The sequence below is a fragment of the Pongo pygmaeus genome, chromosome 20 (assembly GCF_028885625.2).
Source record: "Pongo pygmaeus isolate AG05252 chromosome 20, NHGRI_mPonPyg2-v2.0_pri, whole genome shotgun sequence".
Classification (NCBI taxonomy): domain Eukaryota; kingdom Metazoa; phylum Chordata; class Mammalia; order Primates; family Hominidae; genus Pongo; species Pongo pygmaeus.
This window is the reverse complement of record NC_072393.2, coordinates 6,521,305-6,545,137: the sequence shown is the minus strand read 5'-3', so window position 1 is coordinate 6,545,137 and position 23,833 is coordinate 6,521,305. Positions and strand designations below refer to the sequence as shown.

The 23,833-nt window shown below is 42.8% G+C and overlaps 1 pseudogene; it reads left to right on the top strand.

Annotated features, from left to right (window-relative positions):
* The first annotated feature begins 2,914 nt into the window (after positions 1 to 2,914).
* On the top strand, positions 2,915 to 22,894 carry LOC129020328 (chloride intracellular channel protein 4-like; annotated as a pseudogene).
* The last annotated feature ends 939 nt before the right edge of the window (positions 22,895 to 23,833 follow it).

Here is a 23,833-nt window from a genome sequence, read left to right as displayed (position 1 = left end):
AGCATTTGTCATATAGAATGATTGCTGATGGCCTGGGTGTGGTTTTGTAGGAATTGAGAAACTAAACGGAAGGTACAAGGTCTGAATAAGAGAAGGAGAAAAACAGGTATTAAAGGACTAAGAAATGGGAGGACCCAGGATATCTGACTAGAGAGTGCCCAAGGTGGTTCAGCATAATTATTTGCTTGATTGGCGAGTTTCTGGGCTCTATCCTTGAGTGTTTTTGTGTTGTCATATACCAGGCCAGATAGATTTTAGGTAAAAACAACACTCTTCATTTAAAAATATGCCGAGTCCTCCTTTTTCAGCAGTGAGTAAGTTCAGGCCTATTCCTGTCTTCTTATATTAATAATAAGAAAAACAAAACAGTAGTGAAATGTTGGTGTCGCGAGGGGAACAGGAAGCTGTTCGGTCCCATACGCAAATTGATTTTTGGGGGTAAGGAAAACTAGTGTACACGTGCCTGGCCAATTAACAGCTAAACACATGTAGGTGGAGGAGCCACGATGGAAAAAGAGACCTTGTGTAAGGCAAAATTGGAAATGTAAAGTGAAAAGATGAGAGGATGTACCAAAAGAGGTATCTTCATATGGCTAGGAATCTGGAGTAGGCAAGAGAAGATTAGCAGTCCGGTGAATTTCCTGTCTAGCCTGCTGGAGGACTGGAAGATAGCCGCCTAGAGGGCTGGTGTCTAGGATGAGGTTGGGGCCCAGCAAGAAAGTGCGTCCATATAAAAGTTCAGATGGACTGTACCCTGTGGCCTCTGGAGGACAGGCCCTAATTCTGAGGAGGGCGAGTGGTAGAAGTACTTAACTTGGAGGCTGAGCTTGGTGAGGTGTGTTTTTAAAAGACCATTCATCTGTTCTACCTTTCTTGAAGACTGAGGACATTAAGGGGTATGAAGGTTCCACTGAATACCAAGAGCCTGAGAAACTGCTTGGGTGATTTGACTAATAAAGGCCGGACCATTGTCAGATTGAATAGAAGTAGGGAGGCCAAATCGGGGAATTATATCTGTTAGAAGGGAAGAGATGACTGCAGTACCCTTTTCAGAGCTAGTGGGAAAAGCCTCGACCCATCTGGTGAAGGTATCAACCCAAACCAGGAGATATTTAAATTTACGGACATGGGGCATATGAGTAAAGTCAATTTGCCAATCTCGTGTGGGAGTAAATCCACGAGCCTGATGGGTAGGAAAAGGAGGAGGCCTGAGAAAGCCTTGGGGGCTGGTGGCATGGCAGACAGAGCATTGAGAGGTGATGGTCTTAAGGATGGATTTCCACAAAGGGAAGGAGATGAGGGGCTGTAGGAGGCAAGCCAGAGGCTTGTATCCCACATGGAGGTGGTCTTGAAGGGAAGAAAGAATGGACTGAGCTTGTGAGGCAGGAAGAATGAATTTTCCATGATTTAAGAACCACTCACCCTGAGCTGGAAAACACTGGTAGAGCAGGTTTTCAGAAGAAGAGTAGGTGGGAGTGATAGAGGAGAAAGAAAAATACTGGCCCTCTGGAGTGGAGGCTGGAATATTGGCGGGGGTGGAGGCATCGGCTATCTCTTTTGCTGTCCTGTCGACATAGGTATTTCCTTTTTCAATAAGATGAGCAGGTTTCTGGTGTCTTTTACAATGAATGACTCCAGCCTTGGCCGGCAGGAGAGCAGCCTTAAGGAGGGCCTTTATTAGGGAGGCAGTGATCATGGAAGAGCCTTGTGTGGTAAGGAAGCCTCTTTCAGCCCAGAGGGCAGCATGGTTATGGAGGATGTGGAAAGCATATTGGAGTCAGTATAAATGTTAATGTGCATTCCGTTAGCAAGAGAGAGCGCACGAGTTAAAGCAATTAGTTCAGCTTGTTGGGAAGTGGTGGAGGGAGGAAGTGCAGCAGCTTCGATAATAAACGTGTGGGAAACGACATCATGTCCAGCTTTAGCTGGTGAAAATTGATTGGGTTTAGAAGCACTGCCATCGATAAACCAAGTGTGGCCTGGGTTTGGAATTGGAAGAATAGAAATCTGAGGAAAAGGGGGAAGATGCTATGTGTATTAGGGAAACACAGTCATATGGTTCAGGACTTGTGTTGGGTGTTAAGTGAGAAGCTGGGTTGAAATCAGGCCCATGGGCAATAGTTACTGTTGGGGTTTCAATAAAGAGTGAACAGAGCTGGAGGAGTCAAGGGCCAGACAATAAGTGTGAAAGGTGTGAGGACGATATTAATGCTTGAAGGTTGTGAGAACTGTAGAGGGCAAGTGGAGCATGACCTGTGATTTTGAGGGCTTCCGGAAGTATTAAAGCAGCAGCTGCTGCCACACGCAGACATGAGGGCTAGCATAAAACAGTAAGGTCAAGTTGTTTGGATAGAAAGGCTACAGGGCACAGTCTTGGCTCTTGTATAAAAATTCTGACTGCACAGCCCTGCACTTCGGCTGTGTGTAAGGAAAAAGGGTTGGGATGAGTCAGGGAGAGCTAGTGTGGGAGCAGTCTCTAGAGCTGTTTTCAAGGAATGGAAAGAGGAGTGGGGAAAGGATTTAGGATCTATGGGATCAGCTAGGTTTCCCTTTGTGAGTTTACATAATGGTTTTGCTAGGATGGCAAAACCAGGTATCCAAAGGCAAAAGTACCCAACCATGCCCAGGAAGGAAAGGAGTTATTGCTTTGTAGAAGGGGTTGGGGTTTGAGAGGTCAGCCGGACATGATCGGCAGGGAGAGCACGTGTGTTTTCATGAATAATTATGCTGTGGTAGGTAAGGGATGAGGAAGAAATTTGGGCTTTGTGGGGGATACACGATATCCATTTGAGAATAGATGTCAGAGGAGCAGGAGGGTGTCCTGTTGGGAAGATTTGTAGGAGGGGCTATAAAATAGAAGGTCATCAAAATATTGAATAAGGTGAGAAGCAGAGGGGTGGAAAGAAAGTAAATCATGAGAAAGAGCTTGGCTGAAGTAATGAGGGCTGTCCCTGAAGCCTTGCAGCAGCACAGCCCAGGTAAGCTGCTGGGACTAATGGGTGTCAGGGTCAGTCCAGGTAAAAGCAAAGAGAGGCTGGGACAAGGGGTGCAGGGAAATAGTGAAAAAAGCATCTTTAAGATCAAGAACGGAATAGTGAGTTGTGGAGGAAGGTATTGAGGACAAAAGAGTGTATGGGTTGGTCCTCACAGGGTGGATAGGCAAAACAATTTGGTCGATAAGGCACAGATCCTGAACTAACCTGTAAGACTTGTCCAGTTTTTGGACAGGTAAAATGGGGGAACTGTAAGGAGAGTTTATAGGCTTTAGAAGCCCATGCTGTAGCAGGCGAGTGATAACAGGCTTTAGTTCCCTTAAAGCCTGTTGTGGGATGGGATACTGGCATTGAGCAGGGTAAGGGTGATTAGGTTTTAATGGGATAGTAATGGGCGTGTGATCGGTTGCTAGGGAGGGAGTACAGGTGTCCCATACTTGTGGGTTAAGGTTGGGGGGATACAAGAGGAAGACATGAAGGAGGCTTAGGGTTGGGGAGAAGGGCAGCAATGAGATGTGACTGTAGTCGAAGAATAGTCAGGGTAGCAGATAATTTTGTTAAAACTTGTTGACCTAAAAAGGGAACAGGGCAGGTGGGGATAACTAAAAAGGAGTGCATAAAAGAATATTGTCCAAGTTGGCACCAGAGTTGGGGAGTTTTAAGGGGTCTAGCAGCCTGGCTGTCAATACCCACAACAGTTATGGAGGCAAGGGAAACAGGCCCTTGAAAAGAAGGTAATGTGGAATGGGTAGCCTCCATATTGACTAAGAAGGGGACAGACTTACCCTCCACTGTGAGAGTTACCCAAAGCATCTGTGATGGTCCAGGAGGCTTCCAAGGTGATCGGGCAGTGTCAGTCTTCAGCCGCTAAGCCGAGAAGATCTGGGAAGGAGTCAGTCAGAGAGCCTTGGGCCAGAGTTCCAGGGGCTCTGGGAGTGGTTGCCAGGTGAGTTGGACAGTCCTATTTCCAGTGGGGCCCCATATAGATGGGACATGGCCTACGAGGAATCCCTGGCTACGGGCATTCCTTGGCCCAGTGGCCAGATTTCCAGCACTTGAAGCAAGATCCTGGGGGAGGAGGTCCTGTCGGAATGCCTGACCGCTGCAGCTTAGGCATTTTGAAGTTCTTGTGTGCTGGAGATGTGGCTGAGGTTTCTCTCACAGCAGAGGCAAGTAATTGTAACTCAGAAACACGTCACTGCTTGGCTGCCTCTTCTCTATTATTGTACACCTTGAAGGCGAAGTTAATTAAGTCCTGTTGTGGGGTTTGAGGGCCAGAATCTAATTTTTTGGAGTTTTTTCTAATGTCGGGAGCAGATTGGGTAATAAAATGCATATTGAGAATAAGACGGCCTTCTGGCCTCTCTGGGTCTAGGGCAGTAAGGCGTCTAAGGGTTGTTGCCAAATGGGCCATGATCTGGGCTGGGTTTCTATATTTGATGGAAAAGAGCCTAAACGCTAACTGATTTGGGAGAGGTCAGGTAAAGAAAAAGGCATTAACCTTGACTATGCCTTCAGCTCCAGCCACCTCTCTAAGAGGAAATTGTTGGGCAGGTGGGGGAGGACTAGTCGCGGAACAAAACTGTTAAGCCGGACCGGGTGTGAGGAGGGGAGGTGATAGAAGGATTATAGGGTGGGGGAGCAGAGGCTGAGGAAGAATTGGGACCTGGCTCAGCCTGGCGAGGAGCAGCCTGGGGAGGAAGGGAAAGGTCAGATGAGTCCATAGAAAAGGAGGATTCAAAGGACTCAGAGCTTGAGATGGAGACTGAAGGAACAGACAGGAAGGAAGGAAGATTTGGGACAAGTCACATTGGGAGCAGAGACTAGGGAGGGACTGATGTGTAAAATAATGCCTGGACGTCAGGCACCTCAGACCATTTGTCCATTTTTTGACAAAATTATCTAGATCTTGTAGGATGGAGAAATTGAAAGTGCCATTTTCTGGCCATTTAGAACCATTGTCGAGCTTGTATTGGGGCCAAGCGGTGTTGCAGAAGAAAATAAGACACTTAGGTTTTAGGTCAGGCGAGAGTTGAAGAGGTTTGAAATTTTTTAGAACACAGGCTAAGAGAGAAGAAGTGGGAATGGAGGGCAGAAGTTTGCCTATAGTAAAAAGTTAAGTTTAGAGAAAAGAGAGGGTAGAGACACAGAGAGAGGCGGGGTGGTACTTGCCACCCAGGGGAGGTGGTACTTGCTACTCAGGGGAGGTGGTACTTGCCACCAAGGTGAAGGATCAAGGCAGGCATCCCAGACACCTCTGGAATGTGGGTGAATAATCAGGCAGGCATCCCCACAGTGATTAAACACCAAAAGAAGACTGTCTTCCCAAGTCCATGACCAGCACCAGAGTTTTGAGTTCACGGATAAAATGCATCTCCTCTGTCTCTACCAGAAAGGGAAAGGAACCGAAATTAAGGAAGGGAGAGACTGAAGGGTAGAGGGATAGTGAGAGAGATTGGAGAAGATAATAAAAAGAGGCCGCTTACCCAATTTAAAATTGGTAAGATGTTCCTTGGGCTGGTCTGAGGACCCGAGGTCGTAGGTGGATCTCCTCATGGAGTGAGGGCGAGGACAGGGACCAGTCTCCTGAAGGAGTCCTCCTGTCCCAGGTCTTTGGCACCAAATGTCACTCACATCCATGTGAAGAGAGCCCACCAACAGGTTTTGTGTGAGTAACCAGGCTGTTTATTTCACTTGGGTGCAAGTGGGCTGAGTCCGAAAAGAGAGTCAGCAAAGGGAGATAGGGATGGGTCAGTTTTATAGGATTTGGGTAGATAGTGGAAAATTACACTTAAAGGTGGTTATCTCTTGCGGGAAGGGGCAAGACACAAGGTGCAGAGTGGGGAGATCATGACACTCATTGTCCAGGAGAGGAATGTCACAAGGTCGATTGATTAGTTGGGGTGGGGCAGGAACAAATCACAATGGTGGAATGTCCTCTTTTGTGGTTCTTCAGTTGCTCCAGGCCATCTGGATGTATACGTGCAAGTCAAAGGATGTATACGTGATGGCTTAGCTTGGGCTCAGAGGCCTGACATATCCCAGTAGAACACTCTGACCATAAAGTCTGCTAATATCTCAAGAGTTAAGCAAAAAGGATTTCTTTTATAGAAAGGGGTCTTTATAGTTTAGAGGTCTGAGGAAATATGGGAAGCTTAACCCAAGATTCATTGACAAGCATTTGTTCTCATTGGTCAGCAGGGACAAGCAGCTCAGCTGTTCATTTATGAGGCAAAGAATGTGTCATGAGCAGTGCAAGGTCAGACATTACCAGATCTGTAACAGAACCCAGGTATGGCTGCTCATGATTTGAAAGCCAGACTCAAGAGACAAGGATTGGAGGAAGGAAAAGCAGGTTTAATCAGAGAGCCAGCAGACTGGGAATATAGGGGACTATAGTCAGAAAGATCATCTTAAATTTTAAAATCTTACTATAGGGATTTTACAGGAAAGCTTGGTATTGATATAGCAGTTAAGAAGAAATTACTTAGGCAGATAGGGAGATATGGGGGTCCTCGGTAAGGTCTTCCTCTTAATGAAAAGCAGCCCCCAAATCATTTTCTTTTCTAACAAAGAGCAGCCTGTAAAATCAAGTGGCAGACATAGACAAACAAGCTAGAAGGTTGCACAGGTGAATGCCGGCAGTTGTGCCAATAGGAAGAAACTACCTGGGAATAGGCATGTTCAAAATGGCAGCTCCATCTTCTCTTCTCTTTGCCAGCCACATGTACAGTAAGAGGCAGACAAGATGGCACTGGCCAAGCAGAAAGCCCATTTGCATGATAAGATTAGGGTGGGGCAATCAGCCTTCCCCACACACCATGTAAACATCACACCTGGTTGAACCAATCTGTGGGCCTTACATAAGTCAGACACCTCCTCCTCAAGCCTTCCTGTAAAATCTGATGAGGTCCACCACTTTTTCCTTTTTAGACACCTCTCTCTCGAAAGAGGGAGACAGCTGCTCCTCTTCTCTCCTTTCTTCTACCTATTAAACTTTCTGCTGCTTAACCCATTCCATGTGTGTGTGTCCATATTGTTAGTCTTCTTGGTGCAAGAAGACGACTCCCAGGTATTTACCCCAGACAATGATGCCACTTCAGTATGGGAGATGTGGAGTAGAATGGTGCAGGGAATGGGGTCTGTGGGTCTTGTTCCAATAGCTAACTTGGGTTGTTGTCTGTTCAGGGGTCTGGTTGGTATTATCTTGACTTTGGCCAAATGATGGTGGACTAACCATTAGTATTAGTGGCTCTCCCTAAGTGAAAGGATTCTGTAATCAGGGCTCCTGATTTGCCTGGTTGGTTTTAAGATTAGCCTCTGGAATTTCTCAAGGAAGTGCCTAATTAGATAAGCATGCATTGCCAGAAGGGAGTATCTAGAGAGGGAAGGAATGAAGAGGTGAGAGGGGAGGAGGGTGACTAAAAGTATATATGTGCATATATAGATAGATAGATAGATATAGATATATTTATAAATAAATAAATTTATATATATATATATATATTTTTTAGAGGGAGTCTCACTCTTGTCACCTGGGTTGGAGTGCAGTGGTGCAATCTCGGCTCACTGAAACCTCCGCCTCCCGGGTTCAAGCAATTCTTGTGCCTCAGGCTCCCAAGTAGCTGGGATTATGACCCCCACCATCACGCCTGGCTAATTTTTTTTTGTCTTTTTAGTAGAGACGAGGTTTCACCATGTTGGCCAGGCTGATCTTGAATTCCTGACCTCAGGTGATCTGCCCACCTCAGCCTTCCAAAGTGCTGGGATTGCATGCATGAGCCACTGCACCCAACAATTAAAATATACTTTTAGGCTGGTCCAAGTGCAGTGGTGTTTACAACTAATTGCTCACAACCTGTTACATATTTCTCTGTTCCTTCTCCACTCCCACTGCTTCACTTTACTACCCTAATAAAAAAATTAATAAATAAAATAAAATATATTTTTAAACTGAAGTCCCCAGTTACGAATTCCCCACCATTAAACTCCATTCCATTTCTATGGAAAACAGGTGATGCATCCATTCTGGCTACTTCCTGCTGAAAAGGGGAATAATTAGGCATCCATGGAGTAGAACCTATCCACCTGGAGTTGAAAGGATTCACAAGTCCCTGGGCTTACAGAAGAGAATCTTCTGGGAAGGGCAGAGCAAGGTGGCCAAATAAAGAGTGCCACCAGTCGTCCCTCCAACAGGAGCACCAAGTTTGACAACTAGCTACACAAAGGGAGTGCCTTCCTAGGACCCAAAAATCAGGTGAGCACTCACAGTGCATGGTTTTGACTTCATGTCACTGAAAGAGGCACTGAAGAGGGAAGGAAAGACAGTCTTGAATTGCCAGTCCCACCCCTCCCCCACCCCCCCAGCAGCAGCCATGTGGCCAGAGAATCTGTGAGTTGGGAGGGGGAAAGCACAGCAATTGTGAGGCTTTGCATTGAACTCACTGCTCCCTTGTCACAGCAGAAAGCGGAACTGAGCTGTCCCCAGCTGACCCATCCATAGCGGAAGCAGTTGGACTGGCCCTAACCAGAGCGGAATCACCCATTTCAGTGGTCAGGGCTTGAGTTCCGGCAAGCCTTGCCACTGCAGGGTGGAGTGCTCTGGGTCCCTAAGTGAGCTTGAGGGAAAGTGATTCAGTCAGAAAGAAAAGGTTGTCAATGAGCAATAAGAAATCATCTGAAGGTACAACACTCACTGGTAATAGTAAGTACACACAAAAAACACAGAGTATTATAAGACTGTAGCTGTGGTGCATAAAGGACTCTTACCTTAAGTAGAAAGACTAAAAGATAAAACAATCAAAAATAATACCTACAATAGCTTTTCAAGACACGGACTCTGCAATAAGATATAAACAGAAACAACAAAAAGTTAAAAAGCAGGAAGGCAAAGTTTGAGTTTTGTTTTGTTTTTTGAGACAGGCTCTTGCATTGTCACCCATGCTGGAGTGCAGTGGTGCAATCTCAGCTCACTGCAACCTTCACGTCCCAGGTTCAAGCGATTCTCCTGCCTCAGCCTCCCAAGTAGCTGGGATTACAGGCACCCGCCACTACACCCAGCTAATTTTTTGTATTTTAGTAGAAAAGGGGTTTCACTATGTTGGCCAGGCTGGTCTCGAATGTCTGACCTCGTGATCCACCTGCCTCAGCCCCCCAAAGTGCTGGGATTACAGGCATGAGCCACTGCACCCAGCCTGCAAAGTTAGAGTTTTTACTAGTTTTCTTTTTGCTTGCTTGTTTATCTATGCAAGCAGTGTTAAGGTGTTATCAGCTTAAAATAGTGGGTTATAAGATAGTATTTGCAAGCCTCATGGTAACCTCAAATCAAAAAACATACAATGGATACAAAACAAATAAAAAGCAATAAATTAAATTAAACCACCAGAGAAAATCATCTTCACTAAAAAGAAGACAGGAAAGAAGGAAAGGAAGACGAAAAAACAAACTAAAATGCCAGAAGTAAGTCTTAACTTATGAATAATAAAATTAAATGTAAATAGACTAAAATCTCCAATCAAAAGATATAGAGTCACTGAATGAATTAAAAAAAGAAACAAGACCTAATGATCTGTTGCCCACAAGAAACACACTTCGCTTATAAAGATACACACAGACTGAAAATGAAGGGATGCCAATGGAGACCAAAGAAGAGCAGGAGTAGCTATACTTAGACAAAATACATTTCAAGACAAAAACTATAAGAAGAGACAAAGAAGATCATTATACAATGATAAAGGGGTCAATTCAGCAAGAGAATATGGCCATTGTTAATATATATGCACCCAACACTGGAGCACCCAAATATAACAAGCAAATACAATTAGAGCTAAAGTGAGAGATAGACCCCAATACAATAATAGCTGGAAACTTCAACAACCCACTTTCAGCACCAGACAGATCTTCAAGCCAGCAAATCAACAAAGAAACATCAGAATTAATGTGCACTATAGACAAAATGAACCTAATAGATATTTACAGAACATTTCCTTCAACAGCTATAGAATAAACATTAAATAAAGCTGCAGAATAAACATTGAATACAGCTGCAGAATAAACATCTTTTCCTCAGCACTTGGATCATTCTTAAGTATGGACCATATGTTAGGTCACAAAACAAGTCTTAAAATATTCAAAAAAAATTAAAATAATATCAAGCGTCTTCTCTGACCACAATGAAATAAAACTAGAAATCGATAAGGAGAAAAATATTGGAAAGTATACAAACACAATGGAAATTACACAATACACTCCTGAATGACCAGTGGGTCAATGAAGAATTAAAAAATAAATTCAGAAATTCCTCAGAACAAATGATAATGAAAACATGACATACCAAAACCTATGAGGTACAGTGAAAGCAGTACTAAGAGGGAAGTTTCAGCTATAAGCACTTACATCAAAAAAGAAGAAAAACTTCAAATAAACACACTAACAATGCATCTTAGAGAACTAGAAAAGCAAGAGCCAACCAAACCCAAACTCAGTAGAAGAAAAGAAATAATAAAGATCAGAGCAGCTGGGCATGGTGGCTCACGCCTGTAATCCCAGCACTTTGGGAGGCCGAGGCGGGTGGATCATAAGGTCAGGAGATAGAGACCATCCTGGCTAACACAGTGAAATACTGTCTCTACTAAAAATACAAAAAAATTAGCCAGGCATGGTGGCAGGCACCTCTAGTCCCAGCTAATCGGGAGGCTGAGGCAGAAGAATGGCGTGAACCCGGGAGGCGGAGCTTGCAGTGAGCCAAGATCGCACCACGGCACTCCAGCCTGGGCAAGTCTGCAAGACTCCATCTCAAAAAAAAAATAAATAAATAAATAAGATCAGAGCAGAGATAAATAAAATTGAAATGAAGAAAATGATACAAAAGACCAATGAAACAAAAAGTTGGTTTTTTGAAGATATTTTAAAAATGGACAAACCTTTACCCAGACTAAGAAAAAAAGAGACCCAAATAAATAAAATCAGAGATGAAAAAGTAGACATTACAACTCATACCACAGAAATGCAAAGAATTGTTAATGTCTACTATGAAAAATTATATGCCAATGAATTGGAAAATCCATTATTTTCAATGGAAAAACCACAATTACTTTTGCACCAACCTACTAGAAGAAATAGATAAATTCCTAGACAAATACAGCCTACCAAGATTGAACCACGAAGAAACACAAAATCTGAACAGACCAATAATAAGTAATGTGATTGAAGTCATAATAAAAAAAATCTCCCAGCAAAGAAAAGCCTAGACTCAGCTGGGTGCAGTGGCTTAGCCTGTAATCCCAGCACTTTGGGAGGCTGAGGCAGGTGGATCATGAGGTCAGGAGTTCAAGACCAGCCTGGCCAACATGGTGAAACCTCGTCTCTACTAAAAATACAAAAAATTAGCTGGCGTGGTGGCACCTGCCTGTAATCCCAGCTACTTGGGAGGCTGGGGCAGGAGAATTGCTTGAACCCAGGAGACGGAGGTTGCAGTGAGCTGAGATTGCACTACCACACTCCAGCTTGGGCAACAGAGTGAGACTCCATCTCAAATAAAAAAGAAAAGAAAAGGAAAAAAAGAAAAGCCTAGAACCCAATGGCTTCACTGCTGAATAATACCAAACATTTAAAGAAAACCTAACACGAATCCTACTCAAATTGTTCTGAAAAATAGAAAAGAAAGAAACAAATATTCCAAACTTGTTCTACAAGGCCAGTATTACTCTGATACCAAAACAAAACAAGACACATCAAAAAAATCTACAGGCCAATATCACTGATGAATATTGATGCAGAAATCCTCAACAAAAAATCTAGCAAACCAAATTCAACAACACATTAAAAAGATCATCCAGAATGACCGAGTGGGGCTTATCCCAAGGATGTAAGGATGGTTCAAAATATGCAAATCAATCAATATGATTAATCATATCAATGGAATAAAGGAATAAAATTTATGATCATTTCAATTCATGATAAGAAAAGCATTTGATAAAACTCAACATCTCTTCATGATAAAATCCCTCAAAAATCTGGGGGTAGAAGGAGCACACCTCAGCATAGTAAAAGTCATATACAACAGACCCACAGCTAGTATTATATTGAATGATAAAAAACCAAAAGCCTTTCCTCTAAGGTCTGAACACAACAAGGACATCTACTGTCAGCACTGTTATGCGACGTAGTACTGGAAGTCCTAGCTAGAGCAAACAGACAAGAGAAAGAAATAAAGGGCATCTGAATTGGAAAGAAATAGGTCAAGTTATCTTTGTTTACAGATGATATGACCTTAGATTTGGAAAAGCCTAAAGACTCCATTAAAAAAATATATTAGAACTGGCCAGGCGTGGTGGCTCATGCCTGTAATCCCAGCACTTTGGGAGGCTGAGGCGGGTGGATCACAAGGTCAGGAGTTCGAGAACTGCCTGACCAACATGGTGAAACTCTGTCTCTACCAAAAGTACAAAAATTAGCCAGGCTTGGTGGCATGCCCCTGTAATCCCAGCTACTCAGGAGACTGAGGCAGGAGAATCACTTGAACCCGGGAGGCAGAGGTTGCAGTGAGCCAAGATCACGCCACTGCACTTCAGCCTGGATGACAGAGCAAGACTCCATATGTATATGTATATGTAATATATATACACACATATATACACACACATATATACATATGTTATATATATATACACACATATATACATAAATATATAAGAACTGATAAATTCAGTAAAGCTGTGGGATACAAAGTTGACATACAAAAATCTGTGAACAATCTGAAAAAAGAAATCAAGAAAGTAATTCCATTTACAATAGTATGAATAAAATAAAATACCTAGTAATTAACTTAGGCAAAGAACTGAAAGATCTCTACAATGAAAACTATAAAATATTGCTGCAAGAAATTGAGGGCATAAAAAATGGAAAGATATTCCATGTTCATGGATTGGAAGAATCAATGTTGTTAAAACTTCAAGAGGAATCTACAAATTCAATGCAATCTCTACCAAAATAACAATGACATTCTTTACAGTAGTAGAAAAAAAAACCCAAAATTTATATGGAACCACAAAACACCCAGAATAGCCAAAGCCATCCTAAGCAAAAAGAACAAAACTGCTGGAACCACATTACCTGACTTCAAATTATACTACAGAGATATAGTAACCAAAACAGCATTGTACTGGCATAAAAACAGACACGTAGACCAATGGAACAGAATAGGGAACCCAGAAATAAATCCATACATCTACAGTGAAAACATTTTTGACAAAAAAAGCCAAGAACAAATGTTGAGAAAAGGATAGTCTCTTTAATAAATGATGCTGGGAAAACTGGATATCCATATTCAGAAGAATGAAACTAGACCCTTATCTCTCACCATATACAAAGATCAAATCAAAATGAAGCAAAGACTTAAATGTAAGATCTCAAACTATAAAACTACTAAAAGAAAACATTGAGGAAATTCTCCAGGGCACTGGACTGGGCAAAGATTTCTTGAGTAATATCTCACAAGCACAGGAAACCAAAGCAAAAATAGACAAATGGGATTACGTCAAGTTAAAAAGCATCTGCACAGCAAAAGAAACAATCAGCAAATTCAAGAGGCAACACATAGAATGGGGAAAATATTTGCAAACTACCCATCTGACAAGGGATTAATAACCAGAATACATAAGGAGCTCAAACAATTCTATAGGGAAAAAAAAATCTAATGATCTGATCTTAAAATGGGCAAAAGATCTGAATAGACATTTCTCAAAAGAAGACATACAAATGGCAAGCAGGTATATGAAAAGGTGCTCAACATCATTGGTCATCAGAGATGTGCAAATCAAAACTACAATAAGCTATCGTTTCACCCCAGTTAAAATGGCTTTTATCCAAAAGACAGGCAATAACAAATGCTGGCAAAGATGTGGAGAAAAGGTAACGCTCGTACACTCTTGGTGGGAATGTAAATTAGTGTAACCACTATGAATAACAGTATGGAAGTTCCTCAAATAACTAAATCCACACAATCCAGCAATCCCACTGCTAGGTATATACTCAAAAGAAAGGAAATCAGTATATCAAAGAGATATCTACTCTCCCATGTTTATCGTAGCGTTATTCACAATAGGCAAGATTTGGAAGCAATTTATGTCCATCAACAGGTGAATGGATACATAAAATATGGGACATATACACAATGGAGTACTATTCTACCATAAAACGAGAGTGAGATCTTGTCCTTTGCATCATCATAGTTGGAACTGGAGGTCATTATGTTAAGTGAAATGAGCCAGGCACAGAAACACAAACTTTGCATATTCTCACTTATTTGTGGGAAATAAAAATTAAAACAATTGAACTCCTAGAGATGGAGAGTAGAAGGATGGTTACTAGAGGGTGGGAAGGGTGGTGGGGTAGGGGGAAGTGATGATCATTAATGGGTACAATAAGTAGTTAGAAAAAATGAATAAGAGTTGCTTTAAAAAATTGCTTTAAAAATATATATATAAATATGAGATAATAAATTTGCATTGCTTTAAAAAAAAAAAAAAAGAAAAGAAAAAATGAATAAGAGGATGAGCAAGGTGGCTCATGCCTGTAATCCCAGCACTTTGGGAGGCCAAAGTGGCTGGGCTGCCTGAGGTCAGGAGTTCAAGACCAGCCTGGCCAAATTGTGAAACTCTGTCTCTACTAAAAATACAAAAAAAAAAAAAAACAAAAATAGCTGGGCGTGGTGGTGGGCACCTGTAGTCCCAGTTACTCAGGAGGCTGAGGCGGGAAAATAAAGCTATTTTCTGCCGGGAGGCAGAGGCTGCAGTGAGCTGAGATCGTGCCACTGCACTCCAGCCTGGGCAATACTTGACCATTGTCAAAAATAATTTAATTGTACATTTTAAAGTAACTAAAAGAGTATAATCAGATTGTTTGTAACATAAAGCATAAACACTTGAGGGAATGGATGCCCCTTTGACCCCTGATGTAATTATTATGCATTACATGCCTGTATCAAAATATCTCATGAAGCGATAAATATATATACCTACTATGTACCCACAAAAACTTAAAATATTTTTTAAAAAGATCTGCTGAAGCATCACGTTTTAAGGGATCAGAAGCCTCTGGGGGCCAGGCACGGTGGCTCACGCCTGTAATCCCAGCACTTTGGGAGGCCAAGGCGGGCGGATCACGAGGTCAGGAGATCGAGACCATCCTGGCTAACATGGTGAAACCCCGTCTGTACTAAAAATACAAAAAATTAGCCGAGCGTGGTGGCAGGCGCCTGTAGTCCCAGCTACTCGGGAGGCTGAGGCAGGAGAATGGCGTGAACCCAGGAGGCGGAGCTTGCAGTGAGCCGAGATGGCGCCACTGCACACCAGCCTGGGCGACAGAGCAAGACTCCGTCTCAAAAAAAAAAAAAAAAAAAGAAGCCTCTGGGAAAGCCAGTCTTGCATTCCCATACATAGCGTGCAACAGCGTTACAGTCCAGGGTAGAAGAATAAAGCTATCCCTATAATCATGGCTAAAATCACAGCAAATTTTTCCATCTGGAGAAGCCTGATCCAAACCATGATGAGAGTCATTGATTTAAAGACACTGTGGGGCCGGGCATGGTGGCTCACCTGTAATCCCAGCATTTTGGGAGGTTAAGGTGGGTGGATCATTTGACGTCAGGAGTTTGAGACCAACCTGACCAACATGGTGAAACCCCACCTCTACTAAAAATACAAAACAAAATTAGCTGGGCATGGTGGGGCTATAAGTGATAGTGAATAAGTCTCACAAGATCTGGTGGTTTTGAAAACAGGAGTTTTCCTGTGCCTGTAGTCCCAGCTACTCAGGAGGCTGAGGCAGGAGAATTGTTTGAACCCAGGAGGTAGAGGTTGCAGTGAGCCGAGATCACACCACTGCACTCCAGCCTGGGCAACAAGAGTGAAAGTCCTTCTCAAAAATAAAATAAAATAAAATATAAAATAAAATAAAATAATAAAATAAAATAAATAAAATAAAATAAAATAGCCGGGCGCAGTGGCTCACGCCTATAATCCCAGAACTTTGGGAGGCGGAGGCGGGTGGATCACGAGGACAGGAGATCGAGACCATCCTGGCTAACACAGTGAAACCCCGTCTCTAATAAAAGTACAAAAAATTAGCCAGGCTTGGTGGCAGGCGTCTGTAGTCCCAGCTACTCAGGAGGCTGAGGCAGGAGAATGGCGTGAACTTGGGAGGCGGAGCTTGCAGTGAGCCAAGATCGAGCCACTGCACTCCAGCCTGGGCAACAGAGCGAGACTCCATCTCAAAAAAATAATGATAATAATAATAGACTAGAATAAAAATATTACTATTAAGCCCTATACATCAAAAGTTCTTTTCAGGACAAAAAGGCACACAAGCTTGCAATTTCTGTAAACCAGCCAGATCTATCCCATGGTCAGTGGTTTCTTCATCAGGAAAAAGTTACTGAAATAAATCTCTTGCCTAATTAAAGCCATAGTTATGGCTGGTGGTCAGTTAGCATCCAGTGGAGCTACAAAGTGCTTTAATGTTACTTATCTAGAGGCAAATGCTTGTTTGGCTGCTTGAGAAAAAGAAAAGCTTTGTGGCATTTAGAACATAGTTTATTTATTTATTTTTTTTAGATGGAGTCTCACTCTGTCGTCCAGGCTGGAGTGCAGTGGTTTGATCTCGGCTCACTGCAACCACCGTCTCCCAGGTTCAAGCGATTCTCCTGCCTCAGCCTCCTGAGTAGGTGGGACTACAGGCGCATGCCACCAAGCCTGGCTAATTTTTTGTATTTTCAGTAGAGATGGGTTTCCCCATGTTAGCCAGGATGGTTTCTATCTCCTGACCTCACGATCTGCCCACCTCAGCCTCCCAAAGTGCTGGGATGAACATAGTTTACTTTTTAAGTGAAGGAGTGTGTGACTTAACCTTTGCTGGCATGGTCTTAGGTTCTGTTTATAATTTGGTATCTTTTTTTTTTTTGAAACAGGATCTTGCCCTGTCACCCAGGATGGACTGGAGTGGCACAGTCATAGCTCACTGTAGCCTCGAACTCCCAGGCTCAAGCTATCTTCCCACCTCAGTCTCCCAAATACCTGGTGTAGGAGATTGGTCAGGGAGGTGGGAGAAATTATAAAGATAGAGTTACAGGAAATAGACACAAACTTTCTTGGAAGGCCGGGTGGTTTGCATCACTTCAGTAAAAGATTTGGCTGGAGGCAGCTGAATTCTCTTAAAAGCTTAGGGCGTAGATACATAGGAATGTAGAGGAGTTTATCTAAATAGCTTGTTTAGTCATGTGGTCCTAAGACTGACCTTTGATCATCTGCGGGTGCATGACTGCTCTCTACTCAGGAGGTCAGCAATGTTAATTACCCTCCAGTGGTGTTTACTTGAGACCTTTGTCATTTAATCTGTACTAAATAAATGCAAAATTCACTGGCTTATCGAGGCCAATGCTGTGGCCTCAGGCAGCAGAGCCCCTTAGCCGCACTGACAGGCAAAATGTCTGTGTCAGTGTACATCTTTCATCCATCACTGGGTCAGGGTCCACAGGTTGGACCTGGCAACCTGATACTACAGGTGCACGCCACCGTACCTGGCTTAATTTGCTATCTTATTGTTACAGAAAGTCTGTTCTGTCTTGTGATTTTTATTTGACCATTAATTGTAGTCAGTTTTTGTGTCTAAACCACAAAAGGAAGGTATGTCTGGCCTCCCATCCCATTATGTCTGGGAACTAAGTTTTTAAGGTTTTTTACAGGGCCTTCCCTTGGCCAAGGAGGGATCCATTCCATCAGTAACAGTGGGAAGGGGGAGCTTGGGATTTAATTATTAGTTTACATTCCGCCTTTTTTTGGTCATTATTTGCCAGACGCAGCATCAATGGCCAAACTTCTATTTTGTCCCATATTATTGCTGGGGTGATGTGTCTGCCTACCCAGGCCCAACATGTCCCTCAGTGGGACCCCATGGCCAAGGGATTTGGAGTCAAAATATTTATAGCCAACTAAATGTTCCAGGCCAGACTGGAATGGTGGTGGGCAGGTTCTCATTAACCCTGGGAACCCTTTAGGTAACATAAGAGCCAAAAATCAAATGCCAAAAGGCGAGGTTATAAAATTGGCATCTATTTAAGTTCTATGCATTGAGCTACTATAATCTTGGTTGTAGTTACACACTTGTAGCAATTAGCTATACAAAACATAAGCATTTTCCTAAAACCATTTAAGCTAAGGAATTTAGAGACTTTCAGTGTGCTGCAAGGCTTTTTGTAGTCTTTTTAGTAATTCCTCCTAAGGTGGCTGATAAAATTGTTTATATAATTGGCATCATTTTATTACTGGGAGCACTATACCCAGAAGGCTTTGTCACCAGGTGATATTGTTTGGCTGTGTCACCACCCAAATCTCATCTTGAATTCCCACACATTGTGGGAGGGACCTGGTGGGAAGCAATTGAATAATGGGGCAGGTCTTTCCCATGTTGTTCTCATGATAGTGAATAAGTCTCACGAGATCTGATGGTTTTAAAAACAGGAGTTTCCCTGCACAAGCTCTCTTTTTGCCTGCTGCCATCCATGTAAGATGTGACTTGCTCCTTCTTGCCTTCCTTCATGATTGTGAGGCTGCCCCAGACACGTGGAACTGTAAACCCTTTTTCTTGTATAAATTACCCAGACTTGGGTCTGTCTTTACCAGCAGCATGAAAACAGACTAATACACCAGGTATCTGGATATCTCTCCATAATTTTTGTTTAATTCTATGGAAAGCAAAACTTTTTATGGTTGGGATGGATGGAGAGAGGCAACATAGTAGCCCAAGACGAGTAGGAGGGTCTGAAATAATTCTATCCCTCAAATTTGGCCCTTACAGTCTCACATGCCCACCTCTTATGTGACAGTCCCTGAGCCTAGAGGGAAGGGGCTTACATAGTTTTAGCAATAGGCCATTAGCCATGAAAGCACATAATTCCCAGTGAGATTCTAAATAGTTTTTAAATTTCAGAGCTATCAGGCCAGGCATGGTGGCTCATGCCTGTAATCCCAGCACATTAGGAGTCCAAGGTGGGAGGATCACTTGAGGTCAGGAGTTCAAGACCTGCCTGGCCAACATGGTGAAAACCCATCTTTACTAAAAACACAAAAAATTAGCTGAGTTAGTGTCAGGCACCTGTAATCCCAGTTACTTGGGAGGCTGAGGTAGGAGAATCACTTGAACCTAGGAGGCAGAAGTTGCAGTGAGCCAAGATTGCACCACTGCACTCCAGCCCAGGTGACAGAGTGAGACTCCATCTCAAAAAAAAAATTACTGCACAGCAAAAGAAACTACCATCAGAGTGAACAAGCAACCTACAGAATGGGAGAAAATTTTTGCAATCCATCCATCTGACAAAGGGCTAATATCCAGAATCTACAAAGAACTTAAAACAAATTTACAAGAAAAAATCAAACAACCTCATCAAAAAGTGGGTGAAGGATATGAACAGACACATCTCAAAAGAAGACGTTTATGCAGCCAACAGACACATGAAAAAATGCTCATCATCTCTGGCCAACAGAGAAATGCAAATCAAAACCACAATGACATACCATCTCACACCAGTTAGAATGGCAATCATTAAAAAGTCAGGAAACAACAGGTGCTAGAGAGGATGTGGAGAAATAGGAACACTTTTACACTGTTGGTGGGACTGTAAACTAGTTCAACCATTGTGGAAGACAGTATGGCGATTCCTCAAGGATCTAGAACTAGAAATACCATTTGACCCAGCCATCTCATTACTGGGTATATACCCAAAGGATTATAAATCATGCTGCTATAAAGACACATGCACACATATGTTTATTGCGGCACTATTCACAATAGCAAAGACTTGGAACCAACCCAAATGCCCATCAATGATAGACTGGATTAAGAAAATGTGGCACATATACACCATGGAATACTACGCAGCCATAAAAAAGGATGAGTTCATGTCCTTTGTAGGGACATGGATGAAGCTGGAAACCATCATTCTGAGCAAACTATCGCAAGGACAGAAAACCAAACACCACATGTACTCACTCGTAGTTGGGAATTGAACAATGAGAACACTTGGACACAGGAAGTGGAACATCACACACCAGGGCCTGTCGTGGGATGGAGGGAGGGAGGAGGGATAGCATTAGGAGATATACCTAATGTAAATGACGAGTTAATGGGTGCAGCACACCAACATGGCACATGTATACATATGTAACAAACCTGCACGTTGTGCACATGTACCCTAGAACTTAAAGTATAATAATAAAAGAAAAGAAAAGAAAAAGAAAAAAAGTAAAGAAAAAAAAGTTAGCCTGGTATGGTGGTGTGCACCTGTAATTCCAGTTTCTGGGGAGGCTGAGGCATGAGAATTGCTTGAACCTGGGAGGCAGGGGTTGCAGTGAGCCAAGAGCATGCCAATGCACTCCAGTCTGGGTGACAGAGAGACTCTGTCTCAAAAAAAAAAAAAAAAAAAAAGAGAGTTGGCTAGGTAAAGGATAGAAAGTATCAAAGAGAGAAAGGAAGGGAGTTCCTGACTGCAGGAACACCACTGGGCAATAGCTGGGAAGTGGGAAGGAGAAGCCAAAGGAGGCTAATGTGGATGAGGAAGAGGGTGGTGCAATATCCTTCTGAAGAACTAGGCAGGGACTTGTTCACTCAAGACCTTACAAGACTCCTGAGGCACCATCTTCGTGATTGGCAGAGAAGTTGAGTCTGTAGACCCTGACAAAATCTGACTGGACCAGGGATCAGTGGCTAGGTCAAAGATTGTCCAATAGGATCACTCCAGTTTGGATGGTAACTAATCCAGCCAATCAGCTCTCCCCTGGCATGCGTTCCACTGTCCATGGTTCTGAAGTATCTTTGCAAAGTAAGACTGGTGATCCCAATCAACAGGTTGGCCACATAACTCTGTATTAGTTAGCTACTGCCGTGTAACAAATCATCACAAACTTAGTGGCTTGAAACAACACTCATACATTATTTTCATGGTGTTTTCACCAGGAATCTGGGCAAGATTTATCTGGATTCTATTCTCAAGGTTATACAATCAAGGAGTTGACCAAGCCGTGTTTTTATCTGGAGTCTGGGGAAGAATTGTGTTCGAACTCATTAGTGTTGTTGGCAGAATTCAGTTCCTTGCAGTGTAGAACTGAGGCCCCTGTTTTTTTAGCTCATTGTTAGCCAGGGATCACTGTGCTCCTAGTAGATGTTCTTGGGTTTTTGTCATGTGGCCCTTACCACCTTTAAAGCCAGCAATGACAGGTCAAATCCTTCTCAAGGTCTGAATCTCTCTGGCTTCTGACTTTCTTGATATTTGACTTCTACATTCAGATTTCTAGAGTTTGTGTGATTAACTCAGGCTCACCTAGACAATTTCCCTTTGATAAATTTAAGGCCAATTGAAGAAGTGGCTCAATCTGCAGTGTGGTGCAGTGCTGAGGAGCTGAGGCCGTGGCCACCTCAATGCCAGACTGTCCAGTGAGCAGTATGGCCAAAGCCATCAGCCAGAGCAGCCTTGGAGCAGAAGCAGCAGCTGCCACCGTTTGCAAAGCCCAGCTGAGCTGGCCTTGGCATTGTCGATGCCACTGAACAGGTTGAAGGAGGAAGATGAAGAGCCCCTCATTGAGCTCTGGGTCAAGGCTGTCTGTGATGGTGAAAGCACAGGAATACAGGAATCTGCCTTTTTTCCCAGAGATTCCTCATGATTCTTTAGCTCAAAGGAGTTGTCTTTAGTGTCACAACTGTTGATCTGAAAAAGGAAACCTGCAGATCTGCAAAACAAGGCTCCTGGGAACCACCTACCACTTATAACTTTCAACAGTGAAGTCAAATAAGATTGAGGAATCTCCTGAAGAAGTCTTATGCCCTCCCAAGTACTTAAAGCTTTCACCAAAACACCCAGAATCAAATACTGCTGGAATGGACATCTTTGCCAAATTCTCTGCATAGATCAAGAATTCAAGGCCAGAGGTTAATGAAGCATGAGTGAAGGGTCTCTTAAAAACCCTGCAGAAAATGGTGATTATTAAAAAGTCAAGAAACAACAGATGCTGGTGAGGTTGCAGAGAAAAAGAAATGCTTTTACACCGTTTGTGGTAGTATAAATTAGTTCAACCATTGTGGAAGACAGTGTGGTGATTCCTCAAAGAACTAGAAGCAGAAATACCATTTGACCCAGCAATCCCATTACTGGGTATATACCCAAAGGAATATGCATCATTCTGTTATGAAGATACATGCACGCATATGATCACTACAGCACCGTTCACAACAGCAAAGACGTGGAATCAACCCAAATGCCCCTCACTGACAGAATGGATGAAGAAAATGTGGTACATATACACCATGGAATACTATGCAGCCATAAAAAGGAACAAGATCATGTCTTTTGCAGGGAAATGGATGGAGCTGGAGCAGTTATTCTCAGTAAACTAACACAGGAACAGAAAATCAAATGTCGCATGTTCTCATTTATAACTATGAGCTGAACGATGGACACAGGGAGGAGAACAACACACAATGGGGCCTGCCAGTGGGGCAAGGAGAGGAAGAGCATCAGGAAGAATAGCTAATGAATGCTGGGCTTAATACCTAGGTGATGGGTTGATCTCTGCAGCAAATCACCATGGCACACATTTACCTATGTAGCAAACCTGCACATCCTGCACGTGTACCCTGGAACCTAAAGTAAAAGTTAAAGAAAAAACTGCAAAAACTTATGAATATCTGAATTCTCCTCTCCCTGATGAAATTGATGAAAATAGCATGCAGTACACTAAGTTTTCTACACATAAATTTCTGGTGGCAATAAAATGGCATTAGCTGATTGCCGTCTGCTGCCCAAACTGCATATTGTCAAAAAAAAAATCACAACTTTGATATTCCAAAAGGAATAACTGGCCAGGCATGGTGGTTCATGCCTGTAATCCCAGCACTTTGGGAGGCCAAGGTGGGTGATCACTTGAGGTCTGGAGTTCTAGACCAGCCTGGCCAACATGGTAAAACCCATTTCTACTAAAAATACAAAAATTAGCCAGGCTTGGTGATGGGTGCCTGTAATCGCAGCTACTTGGGAGGCTGAGACAGGAAAATACCTCGAACCCGGGAGGCCGAGGTTGCAGTGAGCCGAGATCATACCACTGCACTCCAGCCTGGACGATAAAGTGAGACTCCATCTCAAAAAAAATAAATAAATAAAATATAGAAAAAAAAAAGGAATAACTGGCATCTGGAGATACCTAACGAATACAAGTAGTAGGGATATGTTCAACAATACCTGTCCCAATGATAAGGAGATTGAAATAGTGACAGAAACAGTTAATGTAGTAATGTAACCAAAAGACTCACTAAGTAAACTTGCATTTGTGACAGAGATGTCTTCGTGTCTTCTCCTTAAAATATGCTTTTCCTAACAGACCACTCCTCTTCCTTTAGAGTAGAAATTGTATTTAGCATGAACATGAGTTATTCAAGGATTAGGATCAAGGACAGACAAGGTATAGAAGTTATCTTAAAAATAAACACTCCTGGCTAGGTGTGATAGCTCATGCCTGTAATCCCTTGGGAGGCCAAGACAGGTGGATCTCCTGAGGTCAGGAGTTCAAAAGCAGCCTGGGCGACATGGTAAAACCCCATTTCTACTAAAAATACAAAAATTAGCAGGGTGTGGTGGCACACATCTATATCCCAGCTACTTGGGAGGCTGAGGCAGGAGGATTGCTTGAACCCAGGAGGCAGAAGTTGCAGTGAGCCAAGATCATGCCACTGCACTCCAACCCGGGCGACAAACCAAGACTCCATCTGAAAAAAAACAAAAAAAAAAAAGAAAAGAAAAA